This window comes from Suricata suricatta, chromosome 5 (assembly GCF_006229205.1).
Source record: "Suricata suricatta isolate VVHF042 chromosome 5, meerkat_22Aug2017_6uvM2_HiC, whole genome shotgun sequence".
NCBI classification, from domain to species: domain Eukaryota; kingdom Metazoa; phylum Chordata; class Mammalia; order Carnivora; family Herpestidae; genus Suricata; species Suricata suricatta.
In genome coordinates this window covers 111,009,885-111,030,181 of record NC_043704.1, presented here as the reverse complement: position 1 = coordinate 111,030,181, position 20,297 = coordinate 111,009,885, and the positions used below count along the sequence as shown (strand labels likewise).

At 43.9% G+C, this 20,297-nt stretch overlaps 1 protein-coding gene across 1 annotated transcript in view; it reads left to right on the top strand.

Moving 5' to 3' along the window:
- MED12L (mediator complex subunit 12L) overlaps positions 1 to 20,297 on the top strand; it is a 320,540-nt gene that overhangs the window by 2,079 nt on the left and 298,164 nt on the right. The window lies entirely within an intron of this gene.

The following is a 20,297-nucleotide window of genomic DNA, read 5'->3' as shown; positions in this document are numbered from 1 at the left end:
TGGCTACACAATTTGCCCAGGGATTTGCCTTTTTTTTTTTTTTTTCCTTTTTAAAGATCACCTGCTACCCAGCTGTGCTTTCTGACTTTGCCAGCTGCAGCCCACCCATCCTCTGTTTTCTTCGGCACATTGCAGAACTTTCTGGGAATCTGAAAACTCTCTATTAAAAGTTTGGAGGCCCACTGACTTCACAGAAGCAGCTTTGTAAAGGAGGCGAGGAGGGGTCCTTAAGACTTCCCTTCTGATAAATGTATCTATTTCAGTAATAAAGGAAGAATGCTTGTTCTGGTTAAACTTCTGTTAATGTTTTTGAACAAAAAGGAGTGGCAGTTCCTTTTAGAGGCTTAAGCACATTAAATATGTTTGAGAATCCTTGGAGTAATTCAGTTCGAAGCTGGGAAGGTTTTACAGGTGGTTTTCAGTTGAGGCTTCACACTGCGCATGGACTGATGAGATTTTGCAGATTTCTTCCACACCCTCTCCTCCCTGGGGGCTGTTCCCACCCAGAATAAAGTAAAATCTTAAGGACTACAAATAACCAACACTAAGAACCAACTGGGGAGAGTAACTTAAAAAACTCAGTGCCAGGAAATTTTTGAAGTTTTGGTGGGGACAGGAATGCTCATTGGCTGATCTTTCTCCTCTTGTAATTAATGTCTTGCCACATTTTCCAGAGGCCTGCGTAGTTAATAGCATCTCCCTAGTTACACGGCATGGTCGTAGGGATGCCACGTGGGCGTGTTAAGTGTTTATTCCTCAGGTCAGCACTCATTTAGGATTGGGACCCTGTGATTCTAGAAAAAAGGAAATTTTGGATTTTACAACATTTTCTGGCATTGTAAAACTGGAAGTGACCTTTTTTATACAGCTTCCTTTTGACAAAGTGAAACTGAGGCCCAAGAAAGTTCACCTGACCTAATCAAGGTGTGTGGTAGAAAGGCAGAGGATTTGGACCACCAAACCAGCCTCTGTCAAGACCCATACTGTGTTAATGATTTGTGCTAAATTGTGTTGTTGTGATATTGCTCCCTTTCCCCCAAGACAGCCAATATTTCTCTGGAGCAGTGTTAGAGTTATGTGTGACTGTAGCCAAATTTGAGTACAATGTGGAACAGGTGCTTGGCTGTTCTTGGGTGGTGGAGTGGGGAACAGTGTTGGACAGGCTGCAGTTATTTATGTACTGCCTTAAGATTTCTACCCTATCCCTGTATCACCTGTACTTTTAGTCTAATGTTTTCTTTAAAGTAGTTTTTAAGAAACCTTTTTGTTTCCTAGGCAGCAATACATATGAAGTATGGGTTCACATATGCATATATAATGCAAAATTTATAATCAGATTGTTATATGCATACATTAAATTTTTATTTACTGGGTCTTACATACATATATGATTATACATAATAAAACAAGACTCTAACTATTGAAAGCTCAAAACGTTAATCTGTGCATTTAAGACTGTTGTGTTCCATCAGAGATACGTGTGCCACATTGTGGGAAATCCTGATTTAATGGAGGAAGTATGGGCTTCCAAATTGGGCAGACCTGGATTTGGGTCCTGGTTCAGCTACTTTGCAGTTGTGTGGCCTTGGGCAAGTTGCATAACTTCTCATTTGTAAATTAGTATAATTGTTCTATTCAGAAAACTTTCCAAAACCCTGGCTACATTTGTGTGAGAAAAACCCTCCTCCTGGTGGAAGCTATTCTTATTACTATAGCTGTAACTTTTATTATTGTTAACGAGTGCTAGTTGTGTTCTAGAAAATAGTTCCTGGGAGGTAGGACGGAACCCCTGAATGAAGGCTCCCAATGGAGAAGGAGGGTTGGGTGGGGAGAGCTGGAAACTTTAACCTGCTCGATCGATGGACAACATTCTTTTGAGAGCTTGCCTGTGCATCAGCGCTCCACAGGACTTTATTCTGTATTGTGTTATAATACTTTGTCTTCCGGAAACCGACTGTCCTCAAGCCTTGACAACAGAATCAGAAAACAGAGTCATCTTTGATTTCCCTTTCTTCCTTGTCCCCCATAACACATCTATCAGGACATCTTGTCTGGTCTAGTTTCCAAATATATTTCCAATCCATTTACTGCCCCCCAGCCTCACTAATATGCTTGACTTCCTTTCTGCTTCAGGCTGAACTTTTCTGGGTTCCTGGGCTTGTACACATGGTGATCATGGTGATCGGTCTGCCTGGACACTTGTCTGCCTGGACACTCCTCCCCCGCCCCGCCCTTCCTCCCTACTCTTCTCACCACAGCCTGTGGGAAGGAGGGTAGGCTCTGGAGCCAGTCTGGCTGCCTTTGCTCTACTATTGACATACTCCATATTCTCCCTATGCCTCAATATCCCCTCTTGTACAGCGGGGATGAGAATGCTGTCTACCCCATAGTGCTCTTGGAAGATTACATGAGCAATGCATGTAAAGCATTTAGACTAGATCTGGCATAGATTTGACACACAAATGCAGTCAGAGCCTGCCTCTTCATCCTTCAGGGTTTAGCCCAGTGACCTTCTCAGAGGCCTTCCTAGTATAAGTGTTTAATTGGTAATTGTGCATTTATTTGTATGCTGCCATTACCCACTAAGAGTCAGTTTCATGAAGGCAGGGATGAGCGCTGTTTTCGGCATCACTAAAGTGCCTGGCACCTAGTGCAGTTAATTCCTGGGATCCTGGAAGGCATGACTACTTAGAATGTATGAATTAAAGTGGAAATGAATGAATAAAAAGGAAATATGGTGATTGAGGGGTGTTAGGTGGAGGTGACAAGGCTGAAAGCTAAATTAAACCCTAGAAGTAGGAAGTAGAAGAGGCCGAATAGTATTTTCAGGAAGTCAAATTAGTTAGAGTTTGGGTCAATAGTGAGATTTCCAGGCATGAGGAGCTATAGAGCCCCACCGACCGGGGAGATGGGAGTGTGGGGGGAATGGGCTGGTGTGCAGTGCAGAAACTGCCCAAGGACAAGTACAGTAAAACTTGGGAGGGTAGGGGAAGGAGTAGGGAGGTAAAGAAGGTAGGGGGTGGTGGTGGTGTCTTCTTGTGGATAACCCAGAGCAGCTGTTCTCTAACTTGACCTATCCTGATCACTTGTAGGGCTTGTTAAAAACTGATGGCTGGGTTTTTCAGATTCTGTAGTTCTGAGCCAGGGCCCTTGCATTTCTCACTAGATGCCTGGTTATGGATGGTTGCTGGTCCAGGCCCCGCGGGCCAGAGCGAAGGCATCCATTTCTGCAGAGGCTAGAGAGTTCTGCCTGATGCAGGCAGGGCAGGACTAGACATCTGTGTGTGGCTAAAGTTGCAGTAGTTTGGTTTAGCATCTAGCTCAGCAAGGGTCTGGTGGGCTTTTCCCAGAAGTTGTGTCCTTTCTTAGATCAAAGGGAAGTCAGGAAGTCTCAGTACCCCTCCAGTGGCTTTCCATTACACTTGAAATAAAATGCAGACTCCTCACCTAGGCCTTCAAGGCCCTACCATCTGGTTCTTGCTCACTTCTGTAACCACTGCTAGTAGCTAGACCACCTGGCTTTGAGTTCTGGGTTCATCGCTTACTGCCTTTTTGACTCCGATCTCTCTTGTGGTATGGGTTTCATATTTGGTCCTACTACATGGGGTTGCTGGAAAGGTAAAATGAAATTGGAACCATGTGTGGCACAGACTGCACAGTTCAGGCCACTAGTTTTGGTATTACTCTTCTCTTGTTAAAGGATCCCAGGACTTCCCAATGTGTTTATAATGTCTATAAGACCCTGCCCTTTGAGATCTGGCCCTGGGCTTTGAGTCACCCCTTCCTGACTTGCTCATTCTCCTCTTGGGTGTGCAGTGGGATCACACAGATGGGCTCTCTCCTTCCAACAGGCTCACCTCGTTTGTGTGTATGTTCCTGTCCCTAATGGCCCCTGCCATCATGTTTCTGTCATTTGGCTCTTAGAGGCTCCCTCTCAAGGAAGCCTTCCTTGTAATGCTTCTTTGCTCATCCTTGCTAGCTCAGTATCCTGTGTTAAAAGGTTTTGCAGTGCTGGTCACTGTCTGAAATGGTTGCACATGAGAATGTAGACTCCATGAGAGCAGGGTCTTGTTTGTAGTGTTTAGTTTTGAGCTGCCTAGTGCCTGGCATTAGACTAGGTGCTCAGGAAGTAGTTCTTGCAGAAATTAATAAAATGCAGAAAGACCTCTTAATGAGCAGTTGTATTTATAACATCTAACTGCCCCAATGCTTGTTTTATTTTGGCAAAGCCTATTTTCTTGTTAGCATCTAAAACTCCTAAAACACATGAAATGCTTATTTTAGAGACAGCTGGGGAGGAGAGGTGTGGGGAGGTGAAAATTTGTTTCTTTATAATCTTTGAAAGGATGTTGATAAAGCTGCCTAGGAAGAGAGGACAGGTTGACCGGTTGCCTGGGGGACCATAAGAGAAGGTTGAGGGAGAAGCTTTCTCCTGAGATTAATTGGCGGGCGACACCGCTCCATCATAGACCTCTCTGAATACCAGTGTTCTGGGAGGAGTAGCTGTATGTTTAACTCTGGTCTCATGAGACTCTTAGGCCAGAATCAGTGTAGGAAACACTGGGTCAGAGGCCCTGCTGCTGCTTGCTACTCACAGAAGTTTTGCTACCCAAACGTTGTGGCCACGGAGTAGGCTGTCATTTCTCAGGGTTCGCGAGCACCTGCTGCAGAATTGACAAAGATGCTTGTTAAACATGCAGATATGATGCCCCACCTCAGACTTGCTGAGTCAGAATTTCTGGGAAGGAAGCTGAGAAATTTGCATTTTAAACAAGCTTTCCAGGTGATTCCTAAATACATTGAGAACAGTTGCTTTAGTTTCTGTCTTTATCTGTAGAAAATGTTGTAAACCAGACCGCCTCATTTCCTACCTGCTTCCCACCATTTGATGTGTTAGAATCTTTAGACACATATACCATTTGATGTATTCATACCTTTTGATACAAAATAGGGAGAATGAGTTTAGCTACCGGCTCTGCCACCCCCAAAGTTCTGTCCTAAGGACCATGGTTTCCAGCATAGGCTTGTTTTCTATCTGCTGTATACAGTTTATAGCAGAGTAGAAGGCCCTGGCTTGCCCTTGAAATATCCACAGCTTCCTTCTGTGTGCACTTGGCTAAACTGGGGCTTAGGGGAGCAGGTCTTGCTTTGTCCCATGAGAATGTTCTTTGACCTTGTTCAGGACAGCAGAGTTTTATGTTTGACCGTGGGCCTGGACTCTTCAACTGGGCTCTTCGGGACTCATGTAAAGCCATTACTTTGTGGTGTAGCCACTGTTGTTAGGCTGTCGGGTTTTTCACTTAGGCTGGTGACTATGGTGATGACACGTGAAGTTCGAGGACCACAAAGTGAGGTCTGGAAGGCAAACTGTTGGGTGAGCACTAGGTAGGAAGGCTGAGGGTGAAGAGAGTCCTAGGATTGTAGTTTAGCCAGTGCCTTTTGTGGGTGTGTGCATGTACACGTGAAAACGAAGCAGAAGTAGGAGGGAGTAAGTGGAAGTGGAAACTCCAAGAATTGTGAGGTATTCCTTCCTTTCGCAGTTTTCCTTTAATGAAGTTCTGAATCCCACTTTTGAGGGTTTTTGACAGACTAGGAAGGAAGTAGAAAAAGTTGGAATGAACATGATTAAAATTCTCTTTAGCACTAAGTGTTCTCAGAGCAGTGGTGAAAGGAGCTGGTTGACAGCCTGGAGAAAGGCTGACCTCAGGGTATGGGTGGGGAAAGCCTTGTGGAGGGGAGTCCAAGGGCAGTATGGAGGGAGGTGCCTACCTCCTCCACATTCCTCCCTGAGAAGGGAACATGGAAACACTTGACTTTTAATTGTCTTTAGATAATGTCTGAAGCTGATGATGGTGACAAGAAGGTTCATTATAGATCCTCTCTATTTCTCTGTGTTTGGGCAAATTTACCTAATAAAGAAAAATGTCATTATATTACAAAATAGCATGATTTCTACCTAAAAAATTTATGTCTACATAATATGGAAGGATTATCACCCACATGCAAACAATTGTTATCTCTCAAGGATGGGATTAGAGGTGATTATTTTCTTTTTGTATTAATATTTATTCCAAAGTGTAAAAATAAATGTGTACTGCTGTTGTCATTGGAGGAAATGACTTAGTAATTAGGTAACTTTGGTTGGGTTTACGGGAGTGGGTCTTTGTTCTTGGTTCCAAACTAAGATAGAACCCCTTTGGCTGATGCTTAGGCAGAGGGGTCTGGAAGGGTATAGATTCAGATTATACACATCTGATGCCACCAAAAGTGCGGTAGGGTAGGGGTTAGGACTGTTTGCCATTTGAACTGTGTGATTTGGGGTGCTGTGTCATTTTCCTCACCTGTGAGTTGGGGAGAATCCCTAGTCATCTAGGTTGTTTTTATTCATTTTTTATTTAAAATTAAAAAAAAATGCTTGATTATTTTTAAGAGAGAGAGCAAGACAGAGCATGAGCAGGGGAGAGGCAGAGAAGGAGAGAGACACAGAATCCAAAGCAGGTTCTAGACTCTGAACTGACAGCACAGATCCTGACGTGGAGCTCGAACTCACGAACCACCAGATCATAACCTGAGCAAAGTCGGATGCTTAACCGACTAAGCCACCCAGGCACCCCTATATATTTTTTTGAAGTTTGTTTATTGAGAGAGAGAGGAGAGAATATGAATATGAATCCCAAGCAGTTTCCACGCTGTCAGTGCAGGGCTCGACTCAGGACTCCAGTTTCACAAACCATGAGATCATGACCTGAGCTGAAATCAAGATTCGGATGCTAAGCCAGCTGAGACACCCAGGTGCCCCTCATCTAGATTGTTTTAAATGTGAAGGAGCATGGGGTGCCTGGGTGGCACAGTCGATTGAGTGTCCAGTTTTGGCTCAAGTCATCTCACAAATTTTATGAGTTGGAGCCCACATCACGCTCTCAGCCGTCAGAGCCAGAGCCCGCTTCAGATCCTCCATCTCCCTCTCTCTCTGCCTCTCCTGCTTGTGCTGTCTCTCAAAAATTAACCTTAAAAAATGTGAAGGATCATTGTAAGCTTAAATTGTTACCAAATGTAAGGTATAAATTCAGTATGGTATGCTGGAGCAGGTGTGTACCAATTGATTATTCAAATGTTAGGAATTTGATTAGCTGATTCGTATTATGTTGGTAGTTTGAACTCTGGCGTAATGAGAGTATTTACACCAAGGAAATGGGCAAATGTGCAGGTTAGGTTTTTTTTTTTTAAATTTCTTTAATGTTATTCATAGAGAGTGTGTGCACGCGTACCTACAAGCAGGGGGGAAAAAGGCTTTTTTCAAAGCCAGACCCTCATTTACTTACCTAACCTGTCTTGCAACTTGGAGTGAGCATATGACTTGACTTTTGCTAAAGAAATTTAAGTCCTACCTTATGACTTCAGGAGACAGATTTTTTTCTCATTGAAAAAAGTACAGGCACAGGAGATGACCTCTCTGAAAGCCCTGATAGCGCCTTAGCTTTCTGTCTTTGGGAAAGTAATTAAAGGATATGATTGTTGGAGCTAGGACATCTGTCTTGTGACCATGAGGCAGCAGGCCTGTGAATGAAAAGGCAACACATGAGACAGTTGAGTGGCTTTATGAAAATTATGAAGCCACTGAACTGACCATAGGACCACCTCTCCCTGGACTTCTTTTTAAGTAAACAGTAGATGTCCACATGGTTCAGACTATTTTGGACTGCGTATCAATTTCCTGCAGCTGAAAGCCTTCTGATGTTGTCATGGTACGTTTCATTTATGTATTGGCACCTGAAATCATCACAGCCTGAGCCCTTCCTTTTATTTATTTGTTATTTATTTTCTTGCTCCCCAGAGAGTGCACATCCCAGAACTCTCCTACTCTCTTAATGGGTACATAGCCAGGGACAGAGAGCACCTGTATCTTGTCTGTTAGGCAGTAATTCTGCCCCTTGCCTATCAGAAGCTCAGAGAAAGAGTAAATGGCTTCGTTATTTTTTTCCATCTGTGTCAGAAAGTGTTTAGGCAGAAGGAAGAGCTCTGACCTCTTTTGGAGAAGATTCTATGGGTCTGTACCATTTTTTTTGGGAAACGTGTTTTGGGCTAGAAGGGAACTTAGAGATGGGTTACTCTCATTTGATACAAAAGGAAATTGAGCCCCAGAGAGGTTAAAGTGACTTGTTAAGGCAAATCTGGGCCAACCACTTGTGTGCCCTGATTTGTTCTTGCAACTTTTCTTGGCCTCCCCTCTGTACACAGCCTTTGCTTCTGGTAAACACCCTCAAATTGTCCTGGCAATGAGAATTACTCTGCATTTTGGGATACCTCGCACCTATGAGAGCTGGGGACTGTTGAGCTCACAATTTGATCCTAGAGCTTGCCAGATTCCTCTTTTTTTTTTTTTTTTTTAAATTTTTAAGGTTTATTTATTTTTGAGAGAGTGACAGAGACAGAGAGAGACAGCGTGAGCAGGGAAGGAGCAGAGAGGAAGATACAGAATTGGAGGCAGGCTCCAGGCTCTGGGCTGTTAGCACAGAGTGTGACGCAGGGCTTGAACTCACTAACTGTGATATCATGACCTGAGCCTAAGTCGGACACTTACCTGACTGAGCCGCCTAGGCACCCCTTGTCAGACCCTTTAATGGGGTCTCTGGGCAGGAGGAAGAATACTCTGGAAGCTCAGGTACTCTCCTTTTTGGTGGAAGTTTCCCACCTTATCTATGGCCTCTGGTGTAAATTGTACTGGCATTGGCATTGGTGGGCTCTGTGTGTTTTTGATTGAGAGTCTTCTTTATTTCTGGGTAAGCTCTCTTAGAGATCACAGATGTGCCAATTACCGGTTTCCCGGGAGCACACTTGGTGTGTTCTATGTACATGGGTCCCCCTTAGTTATGACCTGCTGTGGACTTGAGAAGAATTTTTAGCTTCTAGGTTTTATTTTCCGAGTTTTGAGGGAAATGTTGCTATGTATATACTCATGCCAAACAAATTCAGCTGTTATTATTGAGCACCTTGTAGGCCCTTTGCCGGCAAGGGGGGAGGATAGGGCCTAAAACTTATTTTCTATATCCCCGGCTTTGAGCACAGCACCTGGCCCCTACCTAGGACGCGGACTTTTTTCTATGAGCAAATGGAACAATAAACAAATGGTAGGAGCATTGGCCCTGGGCCCCACCCAGAGACTTGAGTATAGAGTAGTGGTTTTCATTTGAGTGATTCCCCCTTTTCCTTAGGGACATTGGCAGTGTCTGCAGAAATTTGGGTTGTTAAAACTCTGTGTGCCTAAGTGCATATACATGCTGCTACTGTCATCTAGTAGGTAGAAGCCAGGAATGTTTCTGACATTCTCTAATACTCGGAACACCCCCCAGGATTATCTGGCCTTAAATGTCAGTAGTTCCCAGGCTGAGAAACCCTGGGGTACAGGAAGTGATAGACCTGTAACTAAGTAGTACAATGTTTCAGATAATCTTTGAGAGGAATGTACAAAAGTGCTGGAGAAACAGGAGGGAGTGACTTTTTTTTTTTTTTTTTTTTGAGGAGACCTACTACAAGAGGAGATTTTTGAGTGTGGGATTTGAAGGATGTGTAGGAGTGGATGGGGCTGAGGATGTGGAATAAAATTAATTTTGGGGAATAGGGAGCCGCTTGTGCAAAAGGCCAGAAGGAATGTGGGATGGGCTGTGGACTGTGGGCCTGAGGTGTGGGATATGCTGGGGGAAGCTGGGTTGCAGTGGGAGAGAAAGGTGAGCTCCAGTTACGGGGGGCCTGTGCTGTGTGAAGGCATTTGGATGTTGCAGTGGAGGTGGTGAGGTGCCATTCCAGAGTGTGACGGTAAACAGCTGAGACTGAGATGACTAATGTTTGCAGTTTGAGGGGACGGTGGCTCTGAGGGTCTTATTGAGGCAAAAAGACTGACATTCCATGTCTGGGGCGGATGTATTATTTTCTTGCAGCTGCCATAGCAAGGTCCCAAAGACCAGGTGGCTTAAAGTAAGGGAAGTGTGTTCTCTCGCAGCTCTGGAGGCCCCAGGTCCAAAGGAGTGTTGGTGGGGCTGTGCTTCCTCTGGAGGTTTTAGGGGGAAAATCCTCCTTTCCTTGGCTAGCCTCTCTTGGCTCCAGTGTTCCTGGCTGCTTTGTGGACAGCTTAGTCTGATTTCTGCCTCGTCTTCACGTGGCCTTCTGTGTGTGTGTCCCTTCTCTGGGTGTGCCTTATATGGACACTTGTCACTGCATTTCAGGCCTACCTGGGTAATCCTGGATGATCTCATCTCAAGATCTTTAACTTAATTAGGTCTGTAAAGACCCTTTTCCAAAATAAGATAACATTTATAGGTTCTGGGATTTGATGGGGGGTATCTTTTAGGGGCCCTTTTTTTTGGGCCAAAAGGGCTTGAAAAGGAGGAGGAGAGGATTTAAGAGATTATTTGCATGGCAGAATTGATAAAGTGGATGTGTGATATAAGAGAGAGGAGTACAAGAATATACCAACATTTTTAGCTCAGATTAGTGGTTCTCAAACTTTCTGATCTTAGGGCCCCTTTATAATCTTAAACATTATTGAGGATCCTGTAGAGCTTTTGTTTATGTAGGTTGTATCTTGATACTTACTTGGTTAGAAATTAAAACTGAAAAGCTTTATTTTTCTAAAACTTTTTATGTCTTTATTCTGTTTTGAGAGAGAGAGAGTGAATGGGGGAGGGTCAGAGAGAGGGGGACACACAGAATCAGAAGCATACTTGGTTAGAAATTAAAACTGAAAAGCTTTATTTTTCTAAAACTTTTTATATCTTTATTCTATTTTGAGAGAGAGACAGAGTGAGTGGGGGAGGGTCAGAGAGAGAGGGACGCACAGAATCAAAAGCAGGCTCCAGGCTCTGAACTGTCAGCACAGAGCCTGACGCGGGGCTCGAACTGTGAGATCATGACCTGAGCCGAAGCCGGACACTTAACTGACTCAGCCCCCCAGGTGCCCCAAAACGGAAAAGTTTTAGAAATATTTATCCATTTAACTGTGATAATAAACCAGTGTCTTGTAAAATGGTTTTTATGAACAGTAACTTTTGTTACTGTGGCATTGTGGCATTTTTGCAAATCTCTTTAACATCTAGATTCTCACACCTTGTTCTCCATTCAGTCTTTTACAGTATGTTGTTTTGGTTGAGAGAGAAGGACGGAGGTTTGGACTCACCCGGATGTGTAGTCGGGAAGTTCTTGGGAACCGCAGGGGGTGTGCACCTGCAGAGGCACTGGCTCGCACGGTTGGGTAGGTAGGTAGGTCATGGTGGTCCTGAAGCCATCATGCCACAGCAAACAAAAGAACTTGTTTATTTTTTTTCCAAGGGCAGTGAAGGTGGGGATGGAGAAAATGAGATGATTTCTGAATATTTTCATTCTGAGGTAACTCTTGGGATTTCAGGTTGAACAGTATAGTAGCAGAAGCTGGAAATATGGATTTGGATGTGTTATGTATATAGATATTTCAAGTCATGGCTGTGATTGCCTGTTGAGTGTGTAGAGCTAGGGAAGCAGGCTAAGGATGGAACTTTTTAGGGCTGTACATCCTGAGGGGGGCATTTGTTAGGGAGAAGGGTATAGGGTGATGGGTGGCCCAGGGGGCCAGGTAACATAGGGTGAGGTTCCAGCTACATTGGTCGCCTCTTAGTTTAGCTTCTCTCCTCCTAGCCTTTGCACATGTGCTTCCTCTTGTCTGGCTGCCTTACTCTCCCTATCACTGAGAAGCACTTGTTTTCAGCACTAACGTACCATTTGTGTTTGATTTGTTTCTTATCTGCTCTGTACAATCAGTAGACGTTCCATGACTCAGGGACCTCCAGGAAGCAGGGACCATGTCCCTTTCACCCCCTGCTGATCACCAAAAGTCAGGAGAGGGCCTCATGTATGGTAAATGTTAAATACGTGTGTCTTGACAGGATTTGGTAACCAGACCATCGTTATCAACCAATGGTTATTAGAAGCCTGGTACAGGGCCCAGGGATACTAGGAAGCATACGACATGGTTTCTACCCTTGAGGGACTTTGGAGGGGCCATAGTCCTGTTCACTGGGTGGTAAAGTCACTGAAAGTTTCAGTGGGGTGGTAGCAGCAAATGAGGGAGGGGTTAGTTTTTTTGAGGGATTAGAAAAGTCATCAGGAATGGGGTGTTTTCCAGATGACAAGGCCTTCTGGGCAGATGCTGGGATGAGGAAAGGCACAGAGATGGGAAATAGGACACGATCTTCAGGTCAGTTGCAAATAGTTCAATAAGGGGAGAGTATACTGAATCTATAAACTTGAACATGTCTTTAGATGTTTTGAGACATTGAGAGAGAAGTAGAATCTTGAAACTACCGGGGAGAGACGGGGATATCTGCCGAGTAAGACTGATGTGGTCCTGGGGCCAGGGGATTGAGGTCCCAAGGGGAGTGACAACTTATGCATTGATTACTGTCTCTTGAGAAAGGAATGGATGGAGGCAGGACATATATGGGACTCCCTGTTTATCTAGAATTTTCTACAGGCATTTTCAGAGTCAGGTTTAATGTGCGAAGATTTTCTTCAGCAGGAACAAACTTAGCCTTCAACCCACATCCAGTGTGCCACAGCTTAGCTATGCAAATGCTGCCTTGTTGTCAATTAAAATTTGGTAGAATTGGCTGCTTTCCTTTTCATTCATGGATTAATCTAATGAGGTTGTTGAGATTAGGACCATTTAAGGCATTGGTAACAGTGAAGAACTAAAAAAAATGTATTTTGTCTGAAGTGTCATTGGGATTTTTTGCTAAGATACTGGTTTGCATGGAGAGATGGAGGACCTATCAAAAAATGGTCCAAGCCATTGCTAGAATTTATCTTTCTCCTGAGATCTGTGAGAAAGATTGATATTGACATTGCTCAGTTTTTTAAAAAAAAAATTATTCTATTTATCTTTTAGAGAGAGAACAAGTCTGCGGGCCTGTGTGAGCAGGGTGGAGGCAAAGAAAGGGGAGAGAGAATCCCAGGCAGGCTTCAGGCTGAGACTGGTGTCTGATGCGGGGCTCTGTCCCACAACCCTGGGATCATGCCCTAAGCCAAAATCAAGAGTTGGATGCTGAACTGAATGAGACACCCAGGCACCCGTTTCTTCTTCTATTTTTTTTTTTTTTTTTTTTAAAGCTTCACACAGGGCTGTGTTGGCAGTATGGAAAATACTTTTGGGGTCAGAGCTCTTTTTACTCCTTGGTCAGTTGTAGACTAAATGTCAGCTCCCTCTTGAAAAAACAGATTCTTTATGAATTGGAGATACTATTTACATTTTGACTGCTCACATGAAATCTGCTTTTAAGTCATTATTAAGTAATCAAAATGTTTTTGAAATTATATTTTCATTTACTTAGTACTTGATATATACTTCCCACTGTGCTAGGTGATGTGGGGGTGTAGAAAAGAAATAGAAGTCTGCTTCTGTCCCCTCTAGAACAGTGCTTCTCAAAATATCTGTGTTGAGGGACCAGTTTTTTTTTAAATTAATTTTCAATCTGTTGCAGACTGATAGAAATATGATTAAAATGAATTACTAGAAAAATACAGCCTGAGTATAGAGGCAATGTCACGCTGCTGTAAAATTTTCCGAGCACTTTTAGTTTTTGCACCTTTCTGTATGAGGGCCAGTAACAGTTGTGGACCACACTGAATAGCACTGCTCAAGAAATTAACATCTGGGGGTGCCTGGGAGGCTCAGTCGGTTAAGCATCTGACTCTTGGTTTTGGCTCAGGTCATGATCTGACAATTTGTGAGTTCGAGCCCCACACCAGGCTCTGTGCTGACAGTGTGGAGCCTGCTTGGGATTCTCTGTCTCCCTCTCTGTCTGCCTCCCCCCGCCCCCCCACTGTCTCTGTCTCTCTCAAAATAAATAATGTCAAATATTAAAAAAAAATTGTCTGGCTCACTGACCCACCTAGAATGTTTAGAAAATGACTGGTGTATGAATTTATTTTACAATTGAGGAATAATCTATATATTCATTGTGGTGTATGAAGTGCCACATTACATCATGATAGCTAATGTTGACTGTGTTGGTGATCCTGAGTGCTTTACCAGTTTGGTTTTAGTCCAGCCTCTCAAATCCCTCTGAGGGTGGGTACTGTTAACTTCCTTTTTACAGATGAAGAGACTGAGGCACGGGGTGGCAGGTGGGTTTACTTAACTTGCTCAAGGTCAGTTAGCTGCATAATGATGGAGTTGGGGCAGGACTTCTGAGCCCATGCTGTCAAACTATTATCTATATATAGAGAGGCTAAAAATGCTGCATGAGTTCAGAAAAGAGAGGATTGGAATGTTTGGGATCTTTCAGTGGAGGGAGCAGGGTGTGAGGGGCAGGATGTGAATGAATGGGGACAGGTTGCACCCTTTCATAAGAAAAAGCTGAAGGTGGGATGAGTAGTGAGGTACAGGGGAAGAGAGGGTTAGTGCCTCTGAAGATCAGTCTGGGAGTCCTGGCAGGTGGAGCTTTGGGGGGTGGGGGGAAGGCGATGGTGAGGAGCTCATGTGATCCTGCTGTCAGATTTAACTCACTAGCTCATGCCTAATAAATCTGGTGGGAGTCGGGGAGGCTGCGAGGGACGTGGCTGTAGTAACCAAAGCATGAAGTAAAAAGAGCCCTACTGATCAGGGCTTTAAATAGGACTGGAGAAGAATTGGCAGTTGGTGACAAATTGGTCAAAAGAAATGAAGGGAATGTGGAAAATGCTCACATTTCTTGGACACTATTCAGCCATGATGGTAGGTCCTGTTGCTGGTGGACCTCAAAGTGACTTATGCTGTCTTTAGTGATACTTATGATGGGTGTCTAGAATTACTTGATTGCCAAGTGAAGTGAATATTCATACTCCCTTCCCCACTCCCTCTTTGACTTCTGGCTTGAACTGGTGTACTAGAAGGTCTTCTGACTAAAAGGGCCTGTGGAGCTGCGGTTTATACTACCTGTCCCATGCTTTAAATCTTGCCGTCAGTACTTGTTATTCACCTCCTCCTGGGCTGCCTTAGTGGTGGTTAATCACCAGAATTGCTTGGAAGGTTGGCTAGGCTCCTTGGAAGAAGTGGGAATGAGTAATCCTCCTGAAAATAAAAAGGGTGGAGGCTGAGAGATATTAACAGAGGTTAACTTTCAGACATTTTCAGAGGTGGACTCCAGGACGTTTGTTTACTTGGCTCAAAATAGTAGGTTAGCCTCTCTGTTTCCCAGTAATTGACCTAAAACAAATGGACAAAATGGCCACCATTACCAACAACAAAGAGAAACTCCCAGTCTCTCTCTCTCTTCTCTTCCAAGCAGAGAGAAGGATGATGTGCAGCGTCACTTGATTTTCCCTACAACCATTTTATCTTTACCACCCACGAAGTTTTTCTTTTTTGTGGATTGGCAATTCATTTGGTAGAAATTGCACAACCCTCCTTCCTATAGGTGTGTGCCTAGCAGGGGGTCAGGGATGTAATTAGGTGTGGGGTAGAATGATAAACATAAGAGGTCAGGTTAGGGGATAAGTGTGAGGCACTTCCCTGGACAGTTAACTTCAGAGGACGGAACCCGGACTTGTGCTTTTGTTCTCCAGCCTCAAGTCATCTAGCACAGTGGGAGGCAGATGCAGTGCTAAGTGAAGAATACGATTTACAGGAAGAGTTTACCTGAGAGAGGGGACCGCAATGCAAGAATCACAGGGGCTGGTGACTTACCTGAGCAGTGGGGGCTCTAAAGGCAAAACTGTCTTTTGAGGCTGCCCTCAGTGCAATTTTGGGTAGGATAAACTACTGGACACCTGAAATCGTAGTTTCCCCTTTAGGATTATGCAAATCTAAAAGTTCAAGTGTTTTTCCCTGGCAGCTTTCTTACAGAATTTCTGAGAATTACATCCAGGTGTTTGATATTGGAAGATGACAGGCATTTGAATGTGATTTGAATATGAATTAATGGATACAATTATTGAGATAAGAGTGAAACAAATGCTAAGTATATTTAGATATAATTTGAATCAAAGACTCTCCCACTTTCGAATGGGGAGGGACTGCCTTACTAGGGCACGAATGGGTAGGGTGAGGGCTTTCCTCATGGGGAATCCCTGGGTTCAACACCTCATGCTTGGTGGACATTTCTATCCAATTCATTGGCACGTTACTGAGTACCTGCTGGTGTGTATGATTTGGGCCTATATGTCCTGGCCGTACAAATGATCCATGATTATAATGATGATGGTGATTCGATTTTTAAAGTACTTAGTGTGTACCTGTTATCCTGCTGAGTGCCTGACATGACTGTCAACCTGTTTTTTACAGTAGGCATGTGAGGTCGGTGGAGGTATGTCCATTTCACAGAAAAGGGAGCCTGGATTCTGATTTAGGTTTGAGGGAACCACACTGTTCTCAAAGATGTCGTCCTGGGTAACACATGGCCCCTACTGGGGTACATGATCTTCACAAGGCCACTTCAGCGTTTCGCTTCTGTCCACCCTTTGGCCTCAGTAGCTCACCTTATAAAATGAGGACCTGTCCTGCCTAAGCCACTTGTTTTTGAAGATGAACATGAATGTGCTACTTAATGGCCAGGGAGCGATAGTATTATTACCATTATTTTCTCTTCTCATTTTGCCTGCTACTCTGTACAGGTGTGAAAGGCTTGCTGTTTTGTGTTGAGCTCATATCCTTTGGTTTCTGGTAGGTCCCCGTAGTTACTGATTGATGGCCTGCAGGTGTGGTTTGGATGGGGGTAAATATTAATAGCAATGTAGATGAGGGTGGAGGTAAAGAGCTGAGTTTCAGATGTGGCTTTGATGCAAATGTGGCCCTGCTGTTGGAGATGTTGGTGGGGGTGGGGGAAATGCTAGGTTGCCTTTTAGGGGAGTCTTGCATTCCTTAAGTCAGTTTGGCTCCTCCCTTTGGCCCTCTTCAGAATGCTAGTGGCATTTTGGCTGCAGTGGGGCACCCCCCCCCCTTTTTTTTTTAAACTTCTCATACAGGCATTTTGTGACACGTCACTTAGAGGAGATCCAAATTAATCAGTTCCTATTTCTGTGGTGGAGGGCAGTCGGGGTGTCCACTCACAAAGAGCCAAGTGATGCTGCTTTCCTCAGCTATTGTAGACTCTGCAGTGGTGGTTCTCTCCTGCATCCTGATGTTGGAGGGCAGTTTGCCCTGAGGGATGGCAGCGCAGAGCTTCCCCACCCACCTTCCCTACTGGTGTGTTTAGTGTCCTAGGGCTGCCCTAAAACATACCGCAGACTAGATGGCTTAAAACTATGGAAATATATTCTCCTGGAGGCTAGAAATCCTCCTCTTGGCGGGGCCATACCTAGAAGCCTCTCGGGACAATCCTTCTTTGCCTGTCCAGCTTTTTGTAGCCTCAGGCATTCCTGTGCTTGTAGCCCCTAGCTCCGCTCTGCCCTTTCTTCCCTCTTTGTCTTTTCTCCTATAAGGACACCAGCCATATTGGATTAGGACCCAGTTTACTTCAGTGTGACCTTAACTTGATTATAACTGCAAAGACTCCATTTCCAAATACTATAATCCCAGGTACAGGGTTTAGAACTGACATCTTTTGGGGTGCACAAGTCAGCCTATATATAACACTGTGCCTACAGGCACATCTAGATTCTCCCCTGTACATCCCTGGTTGGCCTAGTACTAGACTTTTGTCTTTTGGGTCCAGGTTCAGGAGGCCCTAGGTGTCCCTTTCTGTTTTCTCAGGAACTTAAAGCCATCCACCATCTCCCTTGTCTCCTGTTATCTTTAACCATTTCCTTCAGTGGAGTTTTTCGGGTCCAGCCACCTTATATCTCTGTCTACCTCATGGCTCCATTTCCCCCTTCTCTCTTTCTCTAAACTTTTCCCCAAAAGCATCTTGTGTACTGTCTCTTTCAGCACACATTTCCCGTGCTCCTTCCATTCTGGCTTCTTTTGCCTTCATCATTCCACTGAGACACCCCTCACTGAGGTCACAAGTGACAGCCACATTCCTAGTAGCACTTAGTCCTATTGATCTCTCTGTTGGTGAAGCAACATCTTCCCTCAGCTTCTGAGAAAAAGCCCTCCTGGTGTCCTTTTCTCTTCTCTGGCTGTGCCTTCTCAGTCTCCTTGAAGGCTTTTCCTCTCCTACCTTGCCGTTAAATCAATACTGGATTTTCTGTGGGGTCTGTCCTAGATTCTGGTCTTTTCTCACTTTAGCCTTTCCATAGGTGATGTCAGCCATCGCAGGCCCTGGAACTGCCTCTACGCAGACCACTCACACCTTTACAATGCCAGCCAAGACTTCTCTGCACTCTAGACTTGTATATTTAAGTGCCTGTAAAAATATTTTGTCTTGTTTGCTACCTCAAACTTATGTTTAAAACTGAACCTGGGGTGCTTCAGTCAGGTTAAATGTCTGATTCTTGATTTTGGCTCAGGTCAAGATCTCCGGGTTGGTGGGGTTGAGCCCCTCTTTGGGCTCTGCACTGACAGCACAGAGCTTACTTGGGATTCTTTCTCTCCTTCTATCTCTACCCCTCCCCTGCTCTCTCTCTACCTTTCCCCTGCTTGCTCTCTCTCTCTCTCTCTCTGTCTCTCTCAATAAAAAACAAAACAAAATTGAACTTGTGATCTGCTCCTCTTCCTTCCAATCCTCCCCCCCCAACACTGCTTATCCTATTTTAAGAGCTATTACCATCCCAGAAATCTGGGTGATATTCTTTCTTGACGACCTCAGTCTGTCATTCCATCCAACACTTCAATAAAAGCCCTGTTGAGTAGCCCTCCTAAATAGCCCTTTATATTTCCCTCCTCTCTACCTCTGATCACCACCATCTTGGTCCTAGCTACCATCATCTGATGTCCCAACCCAACTTTTTTTTTTTTTTTAACAAATTTTCTTTCCTTAAACAATTTTTTAAAAATTAAAAAAAAAAAACAACTTTTATTCATTTTTGAGAGAGAGAGACACAGAGTGCTAGCAGGAGAGGGGCAGAGAGAGAGCGAGAGGGAGACACAGAATCTGAAGCAGGCTCCAGGCTCTGAGCTGTCAGCACAGAGCCCAATTCGATGCTTGAATCATGGACTGAGCTCATGACCTGTGCTGAAGTCAGAGGCTTACCGAACTGAGCCGCCCAGGGGCTCCTGATGTCCCAACTCTTAAGAGAGCCTGCTGACTAGTTCCCATACTCTTGTTGCAGCCTCCCATTTAATCTGACCCGACTCAAATCACTTGACCACACTGTGGGTTTACTCAAGTTGGATGACTTTATCTCTCTGCATAAAACCCTTTACTATTCTTCTGATAAAGATAGAAATTCTTCACTTGATTCATAATACCCTGTGTAATCTACACCTGAGTCCCTTCTGCTCCTGTTATGATAGCCTTCTTTCTTTGATTTTTCCCAACCCTGCAGTCTATTTATACATATTCTTCCTGTTCCTCTTTTTAGGTATACATATGCTCATGTTTGCTTTGCCTTCCTGATAAATTGACCCTTTTATCATTATGAGTTGCCCTCCTTTATCTTTGATAGTGCTCTTTATCTTGAAGTCTTTGTTTTGTTTATTTTGAAAAAGACCCCACTCTTTGTGAGAGCAGAGAGAGAGCAGAGAATCCCAAGCCTACTTGACCCTGTCAGTGCACAGCATTGTGTGGGGCTTGATCTCGTGAACCTTAATCATGACCTGAGCCAAAATCAACCACTGAGCCACCCAGGTGCACTGAAGTCTACTTTTCCCAATATTAATATAGCTATTCAGGCATTCTTAGGCTTGTTCTCATGGTCGATAACTTTTTCCATCCATTTGCTGTCAACTTACCTTTTACAATTATTTATTTATTTTAAAAATGATGATGATGATGATGATGTAAACTCTTTGCCCAATGTGGGGCTTGAACTCACCACTCCAAATTCAACACTTGCATACAAAGGTACTCCTTAATCCTCATCCCTTCTAGTAACCATCAGTTTGCTGACTATAGTTAAGAGTCTGTTTCTTGGTTTCCCTCTCTTTTTAAACACCTTTGCTCATTTGTAACGTTAATTCCACATGAGTAAAATCATGTGGTATTTCTTTCTCTGACTTATTTTGCTTAGCACAATACTCTCTAGGTCTATCCATGTTGTTGCAAATGGAAGATTTCATTCATTTTTATGACTAAGTAATATTCTTTACACACGTGTGTGTGCACACACATATCTATATGTTTATATCTATATATATTTACTGCTCTATCCATTTATTGGTGGACGGATACTTGGCTGTTTCCATAGGGTTTTGCTTTTTTTCCCATTCTGACAATATCCCTTCTTTAATTGGAATCTTAGTCTATTAACAT